Genomic DNA, 25967 nt, shown 5'->3' on the forward strand with positions numbered 1-25967 from the left:
TTAAGGAAAAGAAAAACCATAAAAGCCTCAGACCAACAAAGCTCAGAGCAGACATCCCTCTCAATGTCTGGACCTTCTTCTCCTTTGGAGAATGAATAAACCATCCTGCTTGTTATTCTGCTCTTTGTGTAATTCTTTGCCACCCGCATCACTGGTCACCTTAACACATGGCATGCAATTGAGGATAGACTCTATCACCCTCTCAGGGAGGTGGAACACACCTAGATGGGCTTAGACTGAAGACATAAGAAAATGCAATAATAGAAATCATTCATCCTGAAAACCAGAGAGAAAAATATTAAAAATAAAATGAACAGAAGCTAAGTGACCTGTAACATAGTGTCAAGGAGTAGAATGAATGTGTAACTGAAGTCTCAGAAGAGAGAGCAGATGGGCCAGGAAGTACATCAAAAGGAAAAATATTCCCCAAATTTCCCATATTTGGAAATTAAGTTGAAGACCCAAGAACTTCAGGGGTGCCTGAAGTTGGTTAAGTGGCCGACTTCGGCTCAGGTCATGATTGCACAGTTCGGTTTGTAAGTTTGAGCCCCACGTCAGGTTCTTTGCTGTCTGCACAGAGGCAGAGCCTGCTTGGGACCCTCTGTCTCCCTCTTTCTCTGCCCCTCCCCCACTCGCACTCTCTCTGTCTCTCTCAAAAATAAATAAACATTAAAAATAGAAGATCCAAGAAGTTCAGCAAACACCACATAGTGTAAGCTTCATGACACGTTGATACTTCTATTACAAAGTTAGTTACATCTTAAAAGTATTTAAATAACATTTAAAAAAGTATTCACTTATGTATCATTTACAGTGCTCTTCATTCCTTTGTGCATGTCTAGATTGCCATTTTGTATCTCTTTCTTCTTCCTGAAGAACTTCCTTTATATATTCTAGGGCACGTCTTCTGGTGCTAAAATCTTTCAGCTTTTGCACGCCTAAAATCTTATTTCGCTTATATTTTTGAAAGCCATCATTGCTGAGTATAGAATTCTAGGGTGACAGTTTTTCTCTTTGGTACTTTGTAGATTGTCACAGACTCTGGGTCTAGAGTTCTTTCTTGTCCAGCAAGAAAGCGGGATGCAGGATTAAAAATGCGAGAGATGGGGGCGCCTGGGTGGCGCAGTCGGTTAAGCGTCTGACTTCAGCCAGGTCACGATCTCGCGGTCCGTGAGTTCGAGCCCCGCGTCAGGCTCTGGGCTGATGGCTCAGAGCCTAGAGCCTGTTTCCGATTCTGTGTCTCCCTCTCTCTCTGCCCCTCCCCCGTTCATGCTCTGTCTCTCTCTGTCCCAAAAATAAATAAACGTTGGAAAAAATAAAAATAAAAATGCGAGAGATGGCTAATGTCTGGGAGAAGACAGGAGCTCCAAGTAAGGGTCCTTGCTCTATTTTTATTAGATAAGAAGGCTTACAAACATGGTGATGGACGTGCACAAAGAGACAATGAAACTGTGAACATCAACTCATGGGCGTGAGGGAAAGGGGGTTTTGAAGATATGTGTGGTTAGGGGTTTGGTTAATACAAAACAAAACCCTGGGGTGGAAGGTTGTTTAAGGCAGACATGAGGCCCCACCTCTGTTTACCTCAACTGGTCCAGGGGACAAGAAAGACAGAGCCTGCTACCTCAGGGTCAACAAGGCACCTTTCTTTTGCAATTAGCTCCGCTCTGGGCAACTTCACCTTGCTGAGTCTATAGTCCTATTTACCTATTTACCTAATTAGGTCCTTCCTTCCTGTGAAAGCAGCTTTCTGCTATAGTACTAAGTTGGGGGGTGTTCCTGCCCTGAATATCTGTCTAATCTTGTTTACCTCATATACCTTTGTCCTATACTGGGGCCTTTGCCCCACCTTACCTATTCTTACCTAGTTTTGTTAACCCAAACTTGGGTGTGAGCATCCTATGGCTTTCTAATTCTTTATGCCTTGTTAACCCATCAGTGAGGCTCAGGGAATTCCTAAGCTTATTCCCCACAGTAGATGGTGTGCCACTATCTCTTGGCTTCCACTGCTACCAAGAGGATGTCTGCTTTAATTCTAATCTCTTTTTCTCTCTCTGTGTGTGTGTGTGTGTGTGTGTGTGTCATTTTTTAAAAACAGCTTCTCTTTCTATCCCTTGTCTTAAATAATTCGAGTATAGTGTGATTTCGTATACTTTCCTTCCTGTTCCTGCGCTCAGGGACATTGAACTCCTTGGATATGTGGATTTATAACTTAACAATTTTTAAGGAAAATTAGCTATTATCTCTTTAAATATATTTTCTCTCTTACTATTTGAGTCTCCCAATAACATGTATATTGGCCACTTGGGCTTCTCCAGATTCTTGTTTATCTTTTCAGCTGAGGTGACTGCCTCATTTTCCCTGAGTCTAGGGTTGGAAACCTCTGGTTAGTATGTGTTAGCAATTGTATGGCTCACCTTCTTTATTTTCCTTTTCTCAGTGATCACTGCCCTTTTCTACCCAGTGTTTAGTGTCTTGAAACATGTTTCAATATTTTGTCTTGTGTTTGAGTTGTTTCACATGGGATAGTTTATATGGTTTCTGTGAGTTCATCTTAGCTGGAGGATGAACTCCTCTTGTCAGTGTTTTTAATTTTAGCCTTTCTAGTGGGCATGGAATGTACCTCATAATTTTAATCTATGTTTTCCTGATATCTAATGATATTAAACTTTTTTTTGGCCATTTCTATATTATCCTTTGTGAAATGTCTATTTTTGTGCCGTATCATTTTATTTATTTTTTATTTATTAAATTTTTTTTTACTTTTATTTATTTTAGAGAGAGAGAGAGACAGAGTGTGAGCAGGGTAGGGGCAGAGAGATGGAGACAGAATCGGAAGCAGGCTCCAGGCTCTGGGGTTCGAACTCAAGAACCGCAAGATCATGACCTGAGCGAAATCGGACACTTAATTGACTGAGCCACCCCGTTGCCCCTGTCCTGTATCATTTTAAGTGGTAGCTCTTGGATTAGAGTGTACAGTTATATTGCATTGGACTTAGAGCTCATAGTTTACTAGTCTCCAAGAAGATAATCACCTTTGCCACAATATAATTTCATTTATCCCCCAACTGTGAATCTTAATGTCACATATTTCACATCTACACACGTTATGAACCCCAAAATGTGGTGTTATACTTTTGACATGAAAGACATAGCTATAGCTTTTTGAAGAGCTTAAATAAGAAAAAAAATAATATATTTACTTACATATTCAACATTTTGATGCTTTTAAATCCTTCTTGCATATATAAGTGTGTTTTAGGATCATTTCCTTTCATTCCAGAAATCTTCAGTTAGTATTTTAATGCAATCCTGTGATGAATTCTCTCAACTTTTAATTATTTGGAAATGTCTTTAAATTACCCTCATTTTTGAATGACATTTTCATTAGATATAGAGTTGTGGTTTGACAACTTTTTCTTTTGGCACTCAATCCAAAAGAAAACAGAAGAAGAAAAAAAGTACCAAAGAAAACTAGGAGAGACATAACATAAATTGCAAGCTGTACATTTAAATGCAACCATACTAACAATCACATGAACTGTAAATCACATCAACACTTCAATTTAGAAGGTGGAGATTCTCAGATTGGATAAAAATTCAAGACCCAACTATATTCTCTTTTCAAGAAACCCATTTTAAAAATAAATATATACATATATTAAAGGTACAGTAATAGAAAAAGATATACCATGATAACACAAGAAACATGAAGTAACTGTATTACTACCAGCCAATGTAGATTTTAGCCAATTATTAAAAGGAATAAAGAGGGTCATTTCATAATTATAAAGTGGAAGGAAGTCAGAGTCCCAAGTCCTTGGAGGGGAATGATAGAGACCTGAGCAGGAGGCCAGGACTGTGATAAACAAGCTACACAATAAAAGCTTGGGCCACAACACTGTGACCTTGTGGCTTCCAAGACCTTGGGGATGACAGATCGAGGGCCACAGGTGCAGGGTCTGAGCTCTCCACTTCTCAGCCCCAAGGTAACCCCTAGCCTCATTCTAGTGCATTTGTATTGCGAGTACAGAACCCCACCCCAACCCTCCATGGAGAAAGGCTGCTAAGAGGGCTCCTGTACTTTTACTGGCAAAATCAAGTGTAAAAGTTTTAATTTTTTTATTTTAATTTTTTTAATATTTATTTTTAAGAGAATAAGCAAGCAGGGGAGGGACAGAGAGAGAGAGAGAGAGGGAGACACAGAATCCGAAGCAGGCTCCAGGCTCTGAGCTGTCAGCACAAAGCCTGGTATGGGGCTCGATCCCCATGAGCCACGAGATCAAGACCTGGGCAGAAGTTTGACGCTTAACCAACCGAGCCACACAGGTCCCCCAGTTGCAAAAGTTTTAAAAAGATGTGGCTCATGATTCCAAAGGGTTTTTCTGTTACAATATATGTATCTTCCAAAGTGCCTCTGCCCATTATAGATCTCTTTCCTTACCAGTAAACAGTAGCTAGACCAAAGAATTCATGAGAATAATAAATGAGAGTATGTTTTTAAGACATCAGGTTTCACCTGTCAGTAAATGAGGCTGCTATAAATTGCAATGATTTTAGAAATTTCTACTAAAGAACTACTTAGACAGCCACCGTCCAATAGAAATATAATGTCAGCCAAATACTTAATTTTAAATTTTCTAGTAGCCATATTAAAAGCTAAGAAGAACTGGGAGAAATTAATTTTAGCAATATATATTTAACTCAATATATCCAAAATACTCTCACTTCGACTTATAATCAACATTCAAATTACTCTTTAATTTCTTTTTAATGTTTATTTAGTTTTGAGAGACAGAACATGAACGGGGGAAGGGCAGACAGAAAGGGAGACACAGAATCTGAAGCAGGTTCCAGGCTCCAAGCTGTCAGCACAGAGCTAGATGCTGGCTGGGCTTGAACCCACGAAGGTGAGATCATGACCTGAGCCGAAGCTGGATGCTTAACCTACCGAGCCACCCAGGTACCCCACACTGAAATTATTAATTTGATATTTTACATTCTTGTTTTCTTTCTGCTAAGTTTTGAAACCTAGTGTGTATTTGATGCTTACTGAACATCTTAATTTGCACTAGCCACATTGCACATTCTCTGTAGCCTTGTGTGTGACTAGAAGCTAATAATGGATAGCGTGACTTAGGCATTGAGAGTCACTAGCATTACCTTGTCCTGTAGCAAGGGCAATGTCAACATGGTCCTCACTATGGTTAGCTTTCCATCCTGTCTGGTTTTCTCATACCGCTTCTCTTCTCTTTCTCCAGTCTGTCCGTGGAGGTCACAAGTCATTCCACAATATTTCTTGTGCATCTACTACGCCAGACGGTGTTCTAGTCACTAAAGAAACAGTAAAATACAGGTAAGTTCTCTGCCACCATCACGCTTATATTCTACTGGTCATATCGCTGTAGTTCTGTATCAGTTTTGGTCAGAAAAGCAGAGCCACTGTTAATCATATAGAATCGGCCTTTTATTATAAGGACTAGACCTTGCACAATAATGGGGACTAGTTAAGCGGCCTGTGCAAAGCAGTTATTTTTGCATCTAGTGTTTGGCCTGAAGTCAGCAGAGCTGCAGTCAGGAAGGAAAGATGGACGTAAACTGGCGTGGTGCAGGAAAAAACTGGAACCCGCAGAGAGAAACTGGGATCATGATGTCTACTGGGAACCCAGATCTGTCTCTTGCCACTTTCAATCTTGATGCTGTGAGTAATGGACAAATTAGCACCAAATACCTGACCTGGGACACCTGGAATCTAAAAGAAGAAATCGGGTGGGAGCTAGAGGAACCTCGGGTCCGCTGTGGCCCCGCCCCCAAAGGGCCAACCAGCACATGGGCCATGGCGTGAAGAACTACAGTAGCTCCTGCCTCACACCAGAATCCTAAAAGAAAGGGACACGGTGAAGAAGAATTTGAGCTTGTTAATTGGACACAGTACAAGGCCACTCTAACGTCTACCTCCTGGGGATTCCCCGTATCTTCCTCACATACATTTATTTACAGTTGATTTTCCTCTGTTTTATCCTACCTGTTGTCAAGAAAACTTTCAAATATCGATTGTTTGGGAAAAAAGCCAAAGAGTACTTTGACAAAACAGGGTGTGTATATACTGTCTGCAGGGTGTGTATAATACTTTACGTGCCCCGGAATACTGTAAACAGTAATAGCACTTCCTTTAAAACGAGACACAGAAAAGGAGGTATTCCACATGAGGAAACAATCCAGATATATCAAGGTTACCCCATTCAACTCATAAAAATTAATCTTTGTTTCATGAGGGTGTCATTCTTTCAGGTGTCGTTCTCTCAGTAGTCAGTTCTGTGCTATAGTCCTTGATGCCCCCAGGAGATCACATAGTCATTCTCCCTGAACAATCAATAATGATAAAGGACTTCTGAAAAAAAAAGCCAAAGTGGGTGAAATTATTCCATTAAAAATTATTTCTACACAGGTGCTTAGAAGCTCACTGAAAATAGGAACAGCAAATCAGTAATACCTAAGCTGGCCAAGAAGTACTTTTAACATCCCGGGAAATGGAATATTTGCTTTTGGATCTCCGCTTTTCTGTAATACACGAACATCCGAAAACAGGAGCTAAGCACATATAATTAAACTTACAATCTTACTATTAATTGCAGATTGGTTTCTTAATGTGCATTTTAATGATCTCAATGCTACTTTTAACAATTACTTTGTTTTCATTCCATCAGTGGTAAACAGTCATCTACAGTTTCAGTTTCCGTCAAGAAGTCGGCTTCCATGAATTCTCCCTTCCTTACCTTCAGTGTAAATCTCCTGTAGACAGGGAGATTCAATTACTATAATGTTGGGGAAAATTAAGTGGGTTCATTAATGGACCTCTAGTGACAGTGCAAAGGAGTTTTTTGTTTTCTTTTTTTTCCATATGATGGACTTTGCAACATCTATCTGGGTTATTCAGATACATTATTTACTTAATCTGTTTTCTCTTTCTGTATTCTGAAGACTTTACCATACCAGATAAATTACTTCTGAATAAATTAGTAGTTAATTGGTTAATTAATTATTTTTTTAAGATTTTAGTTTTAAGTAATCTTTATACCCAATGCGGGGCTCAAACTCACGACCCCAATATCAACCGTCACCTGCTTTACCAACGGAGCCAGCCAGGAGTCCCAGGAGTCAGTTTATTTATATATGTGGAATTTACATGTAATTATATAAAATGTCACCAGTAATTTTGCTGTCTTGGTTTCTGTCATTAACTGTAACAATTTCGATCCATTTATCACCAATTGTAAGAAAGAGCTAATGTGGAAAAAATTTCAATAGCACTGACAAAACACCATGGGAGTAACTTCTGATTCAGTGTTTAGCTTCTTACATTCTCCTACCTAATTTTTCCCAAAGTCAGTATCATTCTTCCCCATTCATGGTCTTATCTGCGATGAAATGTTCATAGGGTTAGTTAAGACTACAGGAAACACTTTAGGTCATCTATTTGAAGGGAATGCATTAATGACCTCAACAAGTATTTTTGATATTTCTAACTCCTGATGACACTACTTTATGGAATTAATTTAGCCTTGATAACATTTCTTCTTCTGAATTCCGGGAAAGTGGGCACGAATTTCACCTTTGTAATGTCACATGATTATTCTCACCTTTTATTTACCTAAATTCATGTTTTTATTACCTTGATTACAACCTACCACAGGACTTTTAATTATAAAATAACTTTTTACTGAGCATTCCTGCTGTGCTTGCCCTCTTCACATAAAATATCAAGTCTTCCCAATAAGTAAACAAAGTGTTACTATCCCTTTTTTAATCTACAAAGAAACAGAGGTTCAAAAAGATCAAGTCACTTTCCCTAGATCATACAGCTCCATGAGTCAGCCCTAGACCTTGCATCTAGACCCTGTGCTCCTTCCTCTACAGTATATGGCTTTTCTTTTTTTCTTTTTCTTTCCTTTTTTTTGTTCCTCCCTCCCCGCCCCCCCCAAAAAAAAACATGCTTGTGATTCCAAAATGTCAAAGAGTTTTATTTTAATCTGTGGATATATTTATAAGATTAGTTGCATACATGTAGTATCTTCTCATAGCACAGATGCATTATACATATTGGGGTGCAAACTTTCCCCCAGTTCTTTAATACTCTGCCATTCGGTTGATACCACCTACAACTGATAGTCATGATTCTGTCGATCTCTCTAAACAGATAAATTCTTAACTTAATTTTTTGTACTTCCTCCCCTTCATTCCTAAAGTCATCAATTTTCATTTCTATTCATTCTTTCTAGGTATATAAGAATAACTTAAATTGTTGCTACATCTGCTTAAAGTATCACGATAAAGATAAAAATATCACAGAAGTCCTTGGAATTTTCCAGATCCTATTATTATTGCTTGTTGTGGAAACACATTGAATAATACATGCAATTAAAACATACAGACATTCTAATTTTATTACTCATCTAATTACACATCTAATCTATTACACATCTAATAGTTGCTAGGAGGATTTTATGGCCCATTTGACAACATAGACATTTATACTAATAGTCAAGGTACAACATGGCAGTTTATGATGAAGTTTACGAGAGCCATGTACAACTTTGGACAGATTTTTTAAGCTGTTGGCAAAGATGGCCAAGGGGAGAGACTTCCAACAAGAAGTTGGGCCCATGTGAAAAAACAGCTGGTTGGCAGTCCAGCAATGGTTAGTGGCAGCCGAGCAAGGCAGTTCCTAGGAAGGGTCAGAGATTGGTTATAAAGAGGCGATCGAGTATATTAGTAAACATATCAAGGATAATAAGAGCTGTGTTTCTTAAGTGAGAAAAGGGACAATAAACTTTGATGTGTTGGATTTGAATTGGAAGAATCACTGTAAACTATAGGTCATTAAATATTATGTATATATACACATATACATACAATATGTACATATATACTATATATACACACGCCATGTGTACATATACACTATAATATACACACACGATTTGTATATATACACTATATATACACACACATATACATATATATACACACATGCAACATGTGTATATGCCCTATACATACATGCAATATGTATATGTACACTATATATATACACATGCAGTATGTATATATGCCCTTACATATATATATATATATATATATGTAAAATATATTTGTATGTGTTTGTATATATGTTTGCATATTTTTTTCTTGGCTTTGTTTATTGAGATGGTTTGAGACTAGCAACATCCCAGTAACAATGAGCACACCTAGCATTAAGGTCTCCATTTCCAAATATCATTCTCTATTAGAAGAAAACAAGGCTCCTTAGAGAAATGACTGAGTCTAGGGGTAGTAGGCAAAGTACAAAATGAACCTAAAACATGTTATTGTGGCAGATACTAGGGAAGTGCTCAAAAGCTGACGGAAATCTGTTGAAAAGAACAGAACTCAGTTTGAATGAACTATCACTTGCCAAAATCTGAGATAATTTGAGCATGAAAACAATAATGATAATGGATTTTACACAATAACTTTTAGCAATATTTACTAATCTATGAAATTATATTCATACAAATAGGCAAAGGAATAAGTGAATAAGATAAAGCTCTTCCTTATAATGGTAAAAAATAAATGTAGAAAGAATGAGATAATTATGAAAATCACCTGGTGCTATCATAATAATGCATTTTCAGTCAAGATTCTTCAATGAACTATTTATTGGGTGAATTTTGATGAACTAGTAGGTGAAATTAGGATACAAAGTGATATATTTACAAAGCACCAAGTATCTCCACATATTTAATAATTACACATGGAAAAAGATAAATTTTACAGTAAGGAAATCGGCAGACAGCACTTTATTTAACTGCTTAAAGTTAACATCAGTAGTAATGGAACACAAAGAAATCCCTACATCCCCAAAAGGGCATAAGAAGAAGAGTACCGAATCATTCTGGAACATCCCTATCAAAAATGCAAAGCTTGAATCTAATCATGAGGAAATATCAGACAAACCCAAACTGAGGGTCATTCTACAGAATAATTGGTCTGTAACCTTTGGTATAGTAATATCATGGAGGCCAAGAAAGGACTGAGGGACTCTTCTAGAGGTGAGCAAATAAGTAAATACATGGAGGATAGTGAGAGTCAAGTTTCTCATCTAGAAGGTATTTATAAATCTGAAAAAGGAGGAAAGCTGGAATGAACTTTGAGTTTTTATTTATTTATTTTTTTTAATTTTTTTTCAACGTTTATTTATTTTTGGGACAGAGAGAGACAGAGCATGAACGGGGGAGGGGCAGAGAGAGAGGGAGACACAGAATCGGAAACAGGCTCCAGGCTCCGAGCCATCAGCCCAGAGCCTGACGCGGGGCTCGAACTCAGGGACCGCGAGATCGTGACCTGAGCTGAAGTTGGACGCTTAACCCACTGCGCCACCCAGGCGCCCCTGAACTTTGAGTTTTTAGTTGGAATTGGCGGTGTCATTTCACATGTGGAGTCCGGTTTTGAATAAGATAGATGGATAGATTGAGAGTGAGAAAGATGATAGATGGATATAGATACACAGATAGGTAGGTAGGTAGGTAGATAGATAGATAAATACATACATACATACATACATATATATTCGAGGAGTTGAAAGAGAAATGACAGCTAAGTGCAATACATGATCCTGGATTGGAAAATTTTGCAAAAATAGACATAATTGGACAATTAGCAAAACTTGAATTGGTATCTGGATGAAAGGAATAAGGATTTTCTGAAAAATTGTAATTATTTCAAGATAAAAAGTTTTTAAACATTTTAAGAAATTTTATACAGGACAAAGAATCTTAAGACATTGAATGTTATAATTTGGAATAGGCCAATATATCCAACTTAGTAGGCTTTAAAATACAGTTTTCTATTTTACTATGTAATTACATGTTCTAATTATACAACTAATTCCTGTAAGCATACTTATATAATTAAATGATATAATTACAGAGAGTAATTGCATAATTATTGTAATGACATAATTATAGTAACTACTCAATTGCAAAACATTCAATGCACAAGTAAAACAACCAAATTAATTGCTTTAATAAACTGTATCCAAAAAAGCCATTTTGAATTTTAAATAAAAATTTCATTTACAGATCAACCATAGCGTATTTTTAAAACTCTCATATACCCAAAGATTTTAAGTGTATTGTTTTTGTCTCCGCTATTTTTAAAATACAGAAGTAGTTGAGAAAAATATTACAAATTAAATGTTTAAAATGAATTAATTTCCTAAAATTTACTAAATTCTCTAGTCCATTATTTTCTAGCATTTATTGCTAAGTATTTGAATGGAAGCAAGGAAAATGTTTTTGAGAGCAAACAGTTTTGATTTTTTCTCGTCGGTTCTTAATTTTTTTTTTTTATATTTATTTATTTTTGAGACAGAGAGAGAGAGAGAGAGAGAGACAGAGCACGAGTGGGGGAGGGGCAGAGGCTCTGAGCTGTCAGCACAGAGCCAGACGCAGGGCTCGAACTTGGGAATGGTGAGATCATGACCTGACCAGAAGTCGGACGCTCAACCAACTGAGCCACCCAGGTGCCCCTCGTCAGTTCTCAATAAAGAATCCTCCGTGTAATTGGAGATTCATAACTATTTTTTATTAGTCTCAGGGCAAATAGGAAATCTATGGTGTGCATGCAAAATGCACCCAAACTTTCACATTCGACATTCGGAAGTTCATTATATAAATCACCAAGATGAATGCTCTCAGGAGATCCCTGGACATGATATTTTTGATTTGGATTAACATGAACTGATCCAATAATACGGCTCTTATTTTACTCCTATTAATATATCACTTTGGTTTATCAACGCCTCCCTTTGCATAGCACTTCCTGAAGTGTTTTGCAGAGTCAGCTCTAGGTCAGCTTCCCTTTTTTGATTATTTTCTCTTGCAACTTTGTGCCTTTCCCCCAACCGTATGACAGATGTCTGTGCTACTTTTTCCAGGAGCATTTGTTTTATTTTTAGGAAAATAAATACTTCTGTTTGTCGTTCCACTTTGATGTGAATTTAGAACATGTGACGTTATAAATTCTTTTCTTTTCGAACCCTGAAAGCCTTTGATTATTAGTGGGGAACTGGGTGGAACAATCAGCAAATTTTATCTGTGAGAGAAATGGTGTGGTAGAGAAGGAACAACTCTGGTATTCTTGACATCGCAGCACACAGGCCTTCTCCCGATATTTGCATTTTGACACTAAAAAAATCATGGCACCCACACTTGTGTCTATGGTATTGAGAGCCTTTTAGCTTCCATAAAACGAGAGAGTAGTGAGATCTACTTTCAGCATCTGAAAGAATATCTTTTCCATGTAAATCTGCGATATCGGGATTATTTAAATGTTCTCTTACAGATTGTCATGATTAAAATTATAATTGAAGTTAAATTATTTGCGGAGAAGTTAAACTTTTTGAGACGAAACCCACAGTACCTAAAACTGACCATTTTCAAGTGAACAATTCAGTGGCACCTGTTTTCAAAACATTTCATCACCCCACAAGAGAGCCCAGTACCCACTATAGCTACTGAGAAATATTTCCAGTCCACTTTCTACTGACCTTCTGGCATTTATTCTTCAAGTCTACTGTTGGGAAAACTTGGGATCAGATTCCTTGGAATGTGGGAAGCACATCTTCGCCCTACATTACTAAACTCTATAGATCCCGGAGCTCTACCCTATCTTAGGTACTCGCTTAAACTTATATCCTCAACGTCAGTCATGGGACTCATATCTCCCTACCCATGTCACTGCTGCTGATTCTAAATATGCTCTCCACACCTCTACTAGGTAGGTGACCTCTACTGGGTTTTCCAGTGTTATTAATATATGATCTTCAGCTATTCCATGGAGAGTTAAAAAAATGGTGTTAGGGTGAAAATGGAGCCCTTGTCTTATTCTGAACTTTAATGGGAGTGTACTAGTTTTTTTTTTTTATTTAGGCGTGACGTTGGCTTTTGGTTTATATCATTCGTATTGTTAAGAAACTGTCCACTTATGTCTACCATGCCTAAGCAAGTAAACAGCTAGGAAACAGAAGGGGTAGAAATGGGAGAAAACTCAGACTTCACCAGACTGTAATTTTCCTATTTTACGAGATGGGGGTAAAACCTCCTTTCCTTTGTGGGAATAAGTCCTCCTTCTACACTGTTTCTGATCTTTCTCCTTTATTGTAAGAGGTCCAGCATGGATGAAGTCTGCTAAGAGTTTCCCAATCCATCTTCATTCTTCATTTCTTTTCACAAATATTCTTTCAGGCTCTGGGACACCATTGTATGATGTCATTACATCCTAGTTCTGTTGATTTTAATGTCACGTCTAAACCCAGCTACCTGCAAATTCAAATTGATCTCAGAAGTTAGGTGATTTCTCCTGAACTGTGATCATCAGGTGACGTGTCTGACTTTAAAAGGCAGGTTCGGTTTATTGAATTAAAATGCAGATTCCTGGCTTCACCTCAGAGCAGCTGAATCACAATATCCATGTATGGCCACGAGGAATCATATTTTAAAAGTAAAAATAAATCCCACATGACTTTTATTATTCTTAATTTTTTAATGTTTATTTATTTTGAGAGAGAGGGAGAGGGAGAGAGACAGAGAGAGACAGAGAGACAGAGAGACAGAGAGAGAGAGAAAGCTGGGGAGGGGGAAAGAGAGAGGGAGAGAATCCCAGGCAGGGTCTGCTCTGGGGCTTAATCTCACGAACTGTGGGATCATGACCTGAGCCGAAATCAAGAGTTGAATGCTTAACCAACTGAGCTACCCAGAGGCCCCAATCCCACATGATTTTTAAACGCAAGACAGATTGAAACTATTTATTTAGATGAGATAATTTTATAATATATGTTGCCTAATGAAGCCCACATCAGTGTATCTGCCAAAGGTATTTGGTGAAGGAAATCATTCTGAAGATTGCAAAACCCTCTTTCCACACAAAGGCAATCACCTTCTCCATCATGATCTTCAGGGAAAAAATGCAAGGTGAAAAATAATGTAATAGAGATATTAAAAGTATGCTCTTTACTAAAAATACTAAGTAACCATAGGGTTGGGATCATGTAGCATCTTTCTGGGTTTCTGGTATATTATTGAATGCATACATAATCTATTGTATTAATACTATTGTACCAGTTTTAATAATACAAGTCCCAAAGAAAGTATTCTAATCAACATTTTTCTTCCATGCTGTGGCATTGTTTGGTATTTAGAAAAAGAATGGATAAAACCTGCCAACTTGCATCTCAACAATAAATTTTAAAACAAAATAAGCAATCATGTCAATGAGGCTTTTAATAACTGCTCATGATACAACAGAGCGTTTTAAATTATCATGAAGTAAGCACTTCATTTACATTCAACTAGGCATGGATTGTGTACTAATTAAACCATCACAGTGAGGGATACATCATCATGTGTTAAAAATACACAGACAGATAGTTCTTAATTGGAATTCTTGTACAGGCTTTAAGAAGAAGAATAAAGATTGTGTTTCAATTTGAAGTGGTTTTGTCAAGATGTGTGGTATAGATTTGAGACAAGACTTTATAGCAGGGCTTGATAACCAGCCACCAAATCCATCCCACTGCCTGTTTTTGTAAATAAAGCTTTATTGCAGCACATCCGCATCTATTCCTTTTCTCATTGTCTGTGGCTGCTTTTACACTATGAGGGCACAGTTGAGTAGCTGTAACCAAACCCGTGTGACCTGCAAAGCCCAAAAGAATTACTGTCTGGTGTTGTATGGAAAAAGTTTGCTGACTCCTCCTTCAGATGCATTCAGACCTCATTCTGTGATATCTTGTTCTTGGGTCATTTATTACGTTTCTATTGGTCTTATTTTTCTAACCAACAAAATGGGAATTAAATGACTTAATGTCTAGAGAGTTCTGAGCTACGTTTTAACTTAAGAGAGACCCTATATGTGGATCTGTAAAGCCCTTAGCTTCAAGTTGGTTATATTATGAGGTACAGGGGTTTAGGACTTGAACATATGAATTTTTGGAGAGATACAATTCAGTCGATAGCGTGGCGCTACTGGGGATGAGATGGGATCGGTCAGCGAAGTCATCTGAAGAAGCCGAAGGATGAGCTACAAAACAAAGAAGAGTGGATGTTGACTCTTTGAAGGAGAAGGTAATGCCTCTGAGGGTGGCATTTATAAAAAGATTTGGTGTTGGAAGAGCGTCCGGTCTTTAGAAAACCACAGGGGGGTTAGCAATCCTGTGTTTCAGTTGGTGGTGTCCATTGAGAGAATGCAAGTCTTTGGGAAAGACAAGTACTTGAGTGACAATGGCCATAGTCTTACAGTTCTAGCTCATGTGCAGCTTGTGACTGGGACTTGAAGACCTAAGTCCTCTGCTTCCTTTTGATTCTGAGGACTTTTGTTCAACAAAAACTGTCTTAAAAGATTTCCTTTTAAGGATTATGGTTTCAGCGTCGTCGCTAAGGAACTTCAGTGTATCACAAGATCAACAAGTTCTCCTATGTTTTCCACTAGAAACTGCAGAGGTTTACGTTTTCCGTTCAGATTGATGATCCGTTTTGAATTAATTTTAGCATATGATGCAATGTGTGGATTGAGATTCATTGTTTTGTGTATGAATATCAAATTTTTACACCACCACTTGGTAAAAAAGTTTTTCTTCATTGAATTGCCTTTGCATATGTCTTCTCAAAAATCAATTGGCCATATGTGCATGGGTCTATTTTTGGATTCTCTATTTTCATTCTTTGATATATATTTCCATCCTTCTGCAAGTATCACATCTTAAATACTGTGGGTATGTAGTTACATCTTTTTTTTTATACTTGTCTTAAAATCAGGAAATGTGAGTTCTCCAACTCTCTGTTTCTTTTTCAGAATTGTTTTTAGCTCTTATGGTTCCTATTGAGGGTCCCCTGTCTACTTCTACAAAAACAAAGACAAAAGCTCCTTCCAGAATTTCTGTTACAAATGCATCGGCTCTCTAGACAAAAAAATCACATCTTAACAATATTGCATCTTTTAATCCGTGAACACATCTCCATTTATTTTGGACTTCTTTCATTAATGATTAATGTTTTGTAGTTTTTGCAATACCTACATATGTAAGCAATTCTCTTTTTTTGTGTGTATAAATTTAAACTGAACTAATTTATTTTCATTTTTAATTGTTCATTGCCAGTGTATACAAATATAATGAAATTTTGTATATTGATCTTTTACTCTGCAATCTACCTAAACTTTATTATAGTGGCTGTTTCTGTTGTTGCAGATTTATATGATTTTCTACATAGGTAATCAGGTCATCTATAAGTACAGATGGTCGCATTTCTTCCTTCCCAATCTATATGACTTCTCTTTTTCTTGCTCTATCGCACTGCCGAGAACCTTGAGTGATATTTGAATGAGTGGTGAGATGTGGTGAGACTTTACATCCTTTCCTTTCCCCAAATGTTGGAGGAAAACATTCAGTCTTTTACCATTAAATATGCTATCAGCTGTAATTTTTGTACATGCTCTTTATCAGGTGAAGGAGGTTTCCTTATCTTTCTAGTTAATGAGAAAAATATTTTCATGATCAAATGTTTTTTCCAAATACTTTTTCTTCACATATTGAAATAGTCATGATTGTCTTTAGTTTGCTGATGAGTTACATTACTTGATTTTTGCATGTTGAACCCAATTGGTGCATATTCCATTTTATATATTGTCATATTTAATTTACTAATATTTTGTTGAAGATTTTGTGTCAATCTTTATGAGGGATATGTGTGCAGTTTCCCTTTCTTATAATGCCTTTTTTTGGGTTTTGTTATTAGGGTAGTGCTGACCTTATAAAACAAGTTTTTCACCACTTGTGTGACTAAAGTTGGCTTCCGTGTTGACCTTTAAAAAAATTTTTTTAATGTTTATTTATTTCTGACAGAGAGAGAGAGAGAGAGAGAGAGAGACAGAGTGTAGGCAGTGAAGGGACAGAGAGAGAGGGAGACACAGAGTCCGAAGCAGGCTCCAGGCTCTGAGCCGTCAGCACAGAGCCTGACGTGGGGCTTGATCTCACGGACTGTGAGATCATGACTTGAGTGGAAGACGCTTAAACGACTGAGCCACCCGGGTGCCCCCGTGTTGACCTTTAATAAATAAAGTGCTCATATCAAGTTGCTATAATTAGTACTTGCTTCTATCAAGTCACCTGTCTGCAGTCAAAAATAATAATTTGGATGCGACTGCCCTTAAAACAGCTAAATGTGCCATCATGAAATTAAACTTTGTGCACATGTGTTACTAGAAGGAGGTGAGCCTTGCTATGGCCTTGCAGGTCCCACACACCACTGCAGTATGTGTTTCATGCCTGCCCTCAGCCCCCGTGTCCTTCTGCTGTCCGCTCGTGTGTCAGCGTGAATGTTGTGTGCACATGGCTGCGCTGCAGAGGCCCAGGGTAAGGAGGCGCGTGCTGATGCTTCTCTGTGTGCCCAGAGCCTGTCTCTGGTGGTATACCTCCCTTTTGCTATTAAAATGTCATATAATCCAGGCAAGATAAAAGAAGCAAGGCAGATTTAACAATAACTACAGCTGTAAGGTGAGCCTTTATTGTCTGCACAAAGCAAAACTGTCCAAAAGAGGGTGGGGGAAGATATTTATTGGTGAATGTATCATGTACAGCTAGAAAGACTGTGGTTCTATCAATAATGGGTTGTGTACTATATAAATATCACATTGATTTATTTTACTGATAGTGTTTTAAGGTTTTTCTATATCCTTAACTGATTTTATGGCTATTTGTTCTATCAATTTCTGAGAGTTAGGTTTTGAAATTTTCAATTATTATTGTGGATTAGTCTATTTCTCTTTTCAGTAGGGTTGGTTTTTGCCTCAGTCTTTTGCAAAAAGGATCCAAAGCCAAGTATTAATATTCCAGAGTTCTTTAGTGAATGTATTATCAAAAGCCTACCTACACTGACGAAATGTTTTCAAATACAATCTCGATGAAAGCAACTACTCAGATATCACACATTCCCAGGGTATGCACCGATATATTTCTAAGATGCTAAGTGAAACTCCCAATTCTGTTTCCCAATTGGCATATGATATACAACTTCTAAAAAAAAAATGAATCTTCGGTTAATACGGACATATATTTCCCACCTAATGTAATATGTTCAGTCTTTGTGTACCATAGATTTTTATCCATTTCTACTCCTGACCTGCACATCAAGAGACTAATATTTTAATATTTTAGAGTGAGCATTTTTTGTTTCATTTCTTTTATAGTTAACTCAGTACACTATTTTTAAGAGCAAATAATTACATCATCTATCTTTTTAAAAAAATTTTAATGTTTATTTAATTTGGGGGGTGGGTAGAGACAGAGGGAGACAAAGAATCCAAAGCAGGCTCTAGGCTCTGAGCTGTCAGCATAGAACCCAGCGTGGGGCTCGAACTCACAAACCATGAGACCATGGCCTAAGCTGAAGTCGGATGCTTAACCGACTGAACCACCCAGATGCCCCTCATCAACTGTCTTGTAAAGAGCTCAGCTAAGTTTCAAATGCTGCCATTCAACTCAAGGAAAGATACAAATTGCAGTGTCACAAAAATGGAAGTGTTGGCTTCTTTTATGCTTTGAAAGCTTCAGTTGTAATGTAATGAACTCTATTAAAATAGGACATATATTATAAAACATGAAATTACTGAATTTCTTTGGATTATGTTTAATTTCGGTTTCCTAAGAGCATTCGACACATTAAATATTTATTACCACTACCTTTTTCCCTAACATGAGTCCTTATCAATTTTTATAATATTAAAAGGAATTAAGCACTGGAGAATTTTTTAAAGTGCTATGTAGTGAGGTAGTTAAACAATCGACTTGTACTTTTGTTTAGAGACATGACCATACAGTGTCCTTCATGTTCATTTGAACACTCCTAGTACACATAAACATTAAAACTCCTGGCATCTTGGGGCACCTGGGTGGCTCAGTTGGTTGAGTGTTCAACTTCAGGTGAGGTCATGGTTTCGTGGTTTGTAAGTTCAAGCCCCATGTCAGGTTCTGTGCTGACAGCTCAGAGCCTGGCACCTGCTTGGGATTCTGTGTCTCCCTCTCTCTCTGCCCCTCAACCACTTGTGCTCTGACTCTCTCTCTCAAAAATAAATAAACATTAAAAAAAAAAAACCCACGACTCCTGGCATCTTAAAATATTTTGGCTTTTTCCATGTCACAGCTTATTTTATTTGATCTCAGACCATAAAAATACATGAAAATTATAGCTTTCTAAATGTAAGTTAATTTGACACAGAGTGATTTTACTAATGTTTTATGATTTTCCTTATTAAATTACACATTTATTTAAAGAATTTATTTATTTATTTATTTATTTATTTATTTATTTATTTTGAGAGAAAGAGAGAGAGGGAGCATGAGTGGGGGAACAGCAGAGACAGGGGGAGAGACAGAATCCCAAGCAGGCTCCATACTTAGCACGGAGCCCAACACAGAACTCGATGCCACCACTGTGAGATTATGACCTGAGCCAGAATCAAGAGTCAGATGCTCAACTGACTGAGCCACCCAGGCATCCCTTTAAAGAATATAATTTAATAGAATACCCAATGACTAAAAAAAAAGTGCTATGTAGCTATCGCATTGCTTGATTCTATTGAATTTAAAATTATTAAAACATAAGCCATTTCAACAGTAGCCTCAGTATACTGAAATCTACACATCTACACTACGCTATGTTTTCTAGAAAAGGCATATTATTTTCAAGCAGAATGTCAAAGATTGCAATCTATGCAAACAGCTTGCCCCATCCCACTGTTGCAAAGGCAGAAACAAGACAAATGGAAATATGAATCCTAATCCACCGAGAAGAATGAGATTTCCCATATTTTAATCCAGTGAGGCTAGTGATTCATATCAGTCAGTGTTGATGGATAAAACATACATATGAGAGAAAGTAGCCGTGGTCCGCTGCAAATTGCTTTTCTCATGGAGCCGAATGGCAAGATTTTTGTGTTTTTAAACTTATCAGACTTTTTAGAAGATAGTGTAATTATTGCTCTGAAAGTGTCATATAATTCAGTTACTAATAAAGGAAACAAAACAAATTTAACAATAGTCACATTTTAATTACTTAAAAAAAAAGTAGATGTATAGTATTTTGTTACGTCTTCTAGTGGTATTTGCTTAATACCTTTACGTCATAATTGCAAAAATGCATACGTTGAAAAGGAATTTACTGAACTGGTCACCATATCTTTCAGTTGATATCCATGCCTGTTGGGATATCTCCTTGTGAGCAACCTTCACTGACATAAAGAAATTCTTGGGGCCAAACAGTGAGTTCAGCACATGCCTAACCAATGACTCGATGCATTTTCTTTACAGCCAGCCAGCAAGGATGTGGTTGGTCATCAAACTTGCACTCACAGCTGAAATATCCAAGACTATTCTAGAAAAATGTGAGTTTTCTGCCTCTTGTATACATGGAGAACCAAAATAATCCTAGATTTTTTGAAATTCTTAATGGTATTTACCAGAAGCCAGAAAGTGGAAATCAAAGGGCTTCTGAATGGTGTATATGAATAGCAGGAAAGAATGAACATTTAGCAGCCTGTTGTGTTCAGAAGCACATATTATTTACATGATATTGTAACATCCCCGTGCAGCACTATCATCCTTTTATTTCCTAATTAGAGGAGGCAACCAAAGTTTGAGGAAGTAAAATAAAGAATCTGATATCACACAGAAACTTGCAAAAGTAGGACTTTGATTATCACTCTAATTACAGCATTGTTTCACGCAAGTAAAACAAAACTATCCTGTGAAAAAATCCCAAAGATCCTCACTTACCATGAACATACATTTTAATGACACTACAGTTTGTTAAGCATAGGTCATTCTTCCCAGACACTGTATTTCCCATCCAGTCCTAATATCGGCTAGAGATGATCACCCCTCTCCCTTGGAGTTTTCATGTGGAGCTCTTTACCGATTCATCGTTTGTGCAGCTGAAGTACTTCCTGCCTAAGACCTAGCAGGAAGCGTGTTACTGGTGAAGAATGAAGAGGGGTAACCTAATTAGTGAAGGAGCTCATTAAAGTCTATGTTTTAGCTTTTCCATTTTAAATGTTTGATCTGTATTCTTGGATATCAACCTCTAGACTGTTTTTAGTTAAAATGTCCTTTAAAAAATTGATCTACATTTCAAATTGAAATCATCTACATGCACAATACAATACAAATGTACTTTAGTGAAGAGGGACTGAGTAATTTCAGAATTATGACATTAGATTATATCTACTTATTTTTAAAAATGTATAATGCCAGGATATCATGGTGAAATTGATCCTTATTTACATAACGCTGAAGACAGGGTGCACAGAAACACACATGGTAAAACCAAACAATAATTCAAGCATGCTTGCATCCAGTGATACATAATCTTACATGTGACAATAAGGCAAAGCAACCAAGAATCTACACACATTATGCTGGGGTCTTAGTTCAGGTTGCTAGAACAGAAGACCACAGACAGAGTGGCTTGAACAATAGACATTTATTTCTCACCATTAGGGAGGCTGGAAGTCTAAGATCAGAGTGCCAGCATGGCCAGGTTGTGGTGAGGGCCCTCTTCCTGGTTTACAGGCATCCTCCTTCTTACTGTATCCTCACACAATGGATGGAGAGAGAGAGAGAGAGAGAGAGAAAGAAAGAGAGAGAGAGAGAGATGGAGATATGGAGAGAGAGAGAGAGAGAGAGAGAGAGAGAGAGAGAGAGAGAGTTAGCTTCTAAAGATCCCCCCTTCTGAAAACAATCATATTGGAGATTAGGCTTCAATACCTGAATCTTGAGGGGACACAAACTTTCAGTCCATCCTGGTTGACTACGGCCTTGTTGTTTAAAATCATCAGTCCTCTACAATGAAAGATTGAAGGGCTGTTTTTAAATTCAGGCAAAGTACATCATGTATACAAAATGTGAGGAAATGCCATGCAACCAATGAATATGGTAATTAAAAAGCTTTTGGAAGATTATCAGAAAATAAAGTTGAAAAAAATGAAATTTTATGAACTCTGGCTTAGTCTATATATAAAGTATGCGTGGATATAGGCAGGAAGTGAAAGAGTGGAAAAAACAAACTGATCTGAGAAGATGAAATTGTGGGTAATATTTTCCTTGTTAAAAATTCACTTATTTTTAAATCATTGCTTCTTCAACTTTAATGTGCAGACGAGTCACCTGGGGGTCTTGTTAAAATGTGAGTTCCAACTCAGCAGGTGTGGGGAGGGTATGAGATTCTGCATTTTACAAGCTCCCAAGTGGTATCTGTGTTGGTGATTTGAGGATCACACTTTCGGTAGCAAGGGTCTCTATTATCCAGGTAGGTAGAAATTAGGAAAAAAGAAGGGAATTACCTCCAGAAACACTCCTCTCAGGTTTCAACTTGCACAGAAATTGTTCCTTTGGCCATGATCATGGGAAACATCACTGGAAAGGGAAGGAACCTCTCCCCAGGGATGACCAAAATGTGTGTCCTATCAAGCATTTTGCCAGTCTTCTTCCACACTGTAGCTCAAAGCCTAGCACACTTTTGGGCAGTGAGAGGCGCTCAGTAGTTGTCCAAACTATGAACAAAAAAAAGTAGTTTGTTTGCTTTGAATCTTAATCTTAAACTTCCCTTTAGCACAGCAGTAGCCCTTCTTCATTCAAGTCTGTGGCAGCCCGTCCCCTGCCTCCATGTTCTTTCTTCCTTCCTCCCTCACTTCCTTCCTTTCTCTCCCACTCTTCCTTTTTTTCTCTTTCTTCATTTCTTCTCTCCCTTTCTCTCTTTCTCTCTCTCTACTTCCCTCCCTCCCTTTTTTCCTTCCTTCCTTCCTTCCTTCCTTCCTTCCTTCCTTCCTTCCTTCCTCATCCAGCTTATTCATTTATTTGGAGAGGGAGAGAGAGAGCACACAAGCGGGAGAGGAGCAGAGAGAGAGCATCCCAAGTAGGCTCTGTGTCCTCAGCACTGAACCCAATGCGAGATCATGACCTGAGCTGAAATCCAGAGTTAGTCGCCTAGGTTGCAGAGCCACCTAGGCGCCCCCATTTTTTTCTTTTTTAATTAAAGACAATACTCATGATAATCTTATTCTCCCTTTCCCGAGTTTTGCCTTTGTCATAAGCCTTGCGAAAGGGACTAGCTCTGAAACTGACCTTTACCTAATCGATACCCAGTGTTTTTAAAAGTGGAGGGGGAACCTCTCAGACACCCTCTGTGTTATGTTATCGGATCACAGGGGGCTTGCCATTCTTGCTTGCTGCTGTGTTCCCAGGACACAAAATGTTTCCTATCCCTAGTGAGCATTGATACAGATTTTTGGAATGAATGGGGGAAATGACTAATATTCATACTAATTTTGTCTTTAATTTTTAAATATTTTGTACGTGATGGATTTTTGCATTAATTTTTATTTTTAAAATATTGTATTAAAATTATTTACCTTGAATGTTGAGGGTTTTTTTTTTGGGGGGGGGGATGTTATCTCCTTAAATGTTGCAGCAGAGGCAAGCGCTCGATTGCTTCCCCTCATTCCGGGCAAGCGGTGCCAACATGCAGTATCTACCACTGAGATGCTGAATTCTTTTTTTAAGAAACAGTTTTGCAGTAATGATTCAACATAAAAATACCTTATGGAAAATATTTCGTTTCTTAAGGCGTTTAATAAGAATTGCAATTTCGTTTTGTCAGCTTAACCTGAGAGTGCATGTATTATAGTAGAACAAATCGGGAAATGATGGAGGCAGCACTGATGATCCAAGGTGCCTTTCTGCACACGAAATGATGCCATTTCATCTGAACAGAAAAGCGTGGCGAGTTCAGAAGGACCTGTACCCAGGCTGTTAGTATCCAGTGTGCATAGCGAGGGGGATACATTGCTCAGTTCTGCATTGTGCATATGAGCTTTTGAGAGTTCATTAATAACCAGTTGGTGTGGTGGTAAAACAAAACAAAGAATGGTTATTTCCACTGTGCTTTCCATGGAAAAATCCTGGGAGGGGGCTGCCTGAATTTACTGGATGAATCAGGGGTGTAAACTAACACTTGGGCCTGGTGCTTCCACACCCCTCGGGCTTCCTCAGTCTTTGTTGGCACTTTCTCCTGTTTTCCTCATTCCTCTTAAATTGTCTCTTATCCATGAATCAGTGGTCATGGGAGCACGCAGGCTGGAAAATTAACAGAATCTCAAACCATTCTAGTAACACATTCTAGCCCAACAGCTACTTCCTACACTCTCCAGGCTGGGTTCCTGCTCAAATTATCCACTATGGTAGACACCTACGTTACCTGTAGGATAGAGACCATGCAGAAAGATGCTTGGATTGCAAATTCCCAATCCTGATCCCAAACTCTGCGTGGTTAGTGAAGCTTTGTGATATTCAGGACTCAGATAACAACCTTCATAATTGCACAAACTTTCTTCAGCTTTTCGAATCTTAGGCGACAACTCATTAGGCAATCAGATGCCGTATCTCATCCTGGATCGCTGATATAATAGATGTCAAGGGCGTAAACAGGTGTGCATACTCTTCTACTGCTCTCGTGGAAGATGTTTTCATAATGAAAAATCAAGAAAATTGTTTCTAGATTGTCAGCTATACATTATTCAGTGTCGATGAACGTGCTCCACATTACACTTTTTAATGCCATTTAGCTTATATCCATGCATTATGAAGGCCATTACCTATGATTGCATAGCGTGCCATTTAAAGTCAGCTTATGTTACATATTCCATATGTTGAAAGTACATAATGATATTAATTCAGAATCGGGCAGAGGATAGACATCAAATCATATTTGGACGTCATGACATATGTCCTGTACATGAAATTTCTTGATGACTTCCATTATATACATTCATGCTGGCCCAAATACCTGGGAAGAAGTCCTCAATAATTTAGGGTCCTCCTTCAGAGAAATACACATACACACAGAAGTGCTTTGCTGCAGGTAACCTCTTTTTTTATATAATCGATCCTTGTTTTCCATGGCAGTTATGTTCCATAATGTCACCAAGAAAAATTAATTTACTCATGCCTGAACAAAGCTTATCGAACACATGTATTTTTTCCATAAGGCACATTATAGCCTTCTTGAACTTAGGACACTCGCTCAGCACTCCGGTACTATGCTTGGGAGCCATTTCAAAATGTTAAATTTAAAGCAAAATTGCCAACAAAACCCCAACAATTAGAAAAGCATGGAACTCGACAGATCATGAGCAGGACCCTTGTTTTTAGGGTTAGAGCTGGATAAAGACGGCAGAGAATCACCTTGTTTGACCCACAGCAGGATACTCAGGTTTTCCACTGCTCTGCTCATATCCATGAACGATTGCCAAAGCACCATATTGATTCTGGGGTTATGAATACACTTTAGCGAGTCGACACAGTTGCAAATACAGAATCTATGAATAATGAGGATCGACTGTATATATTTAAATACATGTCCTATTTTTTTTTAAGTCGACAACCTGTATTATAATTCATGTATTTTATAGGAAAAAAAAGGAACACGGCAAACAGGTCAGGGTTGCACCAAAAATGAAAGAAAGAAAGAAAGAAAGAAAGAAAGAAAGAAAGAAAGAAAGAAGAAAAGAAAAGAAAAGAAAAAGAAAAAGAAAAAAAAAAGAAAAAGAAAAAGAAAAAAGAAAAAGCCTCACAAAAACCTGCAGGTTTGTACAGGTTGCTCTATTTAGACTGGCAACAGGCTCTCCTGGACTTCGGGCACGGCAGCTGCACTTGTCTGATGCCCTCTTTGCAGATGCAGCCCTGGGCGCCCTTGGCACAGCCCGTGGGGCAGCAGGAGCCGCTCCTGCAGGAAGCGCATGTGCACCTTGCATTTCCGGGAGCCGCTGCAGGAGCAGGTGGGGGCGCCACTGGCGCGGGAGCAGGTGGGATCCACTTGATG

General features: G+C 38.0%; 1 long non-coding RNA gene across 1 annotated transcript in view; it reads right to left on the minus strand.

The window, feature by feature from the left end:
- Positions 1 to 5008: 5008 nt before the first annotated feature.
- The window catches only part of LOC128312356 (uncharacterized), a 270433-nt gene continuing 249474 nt past the window's right edge, over positions 5009 to 25967 (minus strand). Inside the window, exon 4 of the long non-coding RNA XR_008291507.1 lies at positions 5009 to 5334. This is a non-coding gene — a long non-coding RNA (uncharacterized LOC128312356). The remainder of the gene's footprint in view (positions 5335 to 25967) is intronic.

This window comes from Acinonyx jubatus, chromosome D3, assembly GCF_027475565.1.
Source record: "Acinonyx jubatus isolate Ajub_Pintada_27869175 chromosome D3, VMU_Ajub_asm_v1.0, whole genome shotgun sequence".
Classification (NCBI taxonomy): Eukaryota; Metazoa; Chordata; class Mammalia; order Carnivora; family Felidae; genus Acinonyx; species Acinonyx jubatus.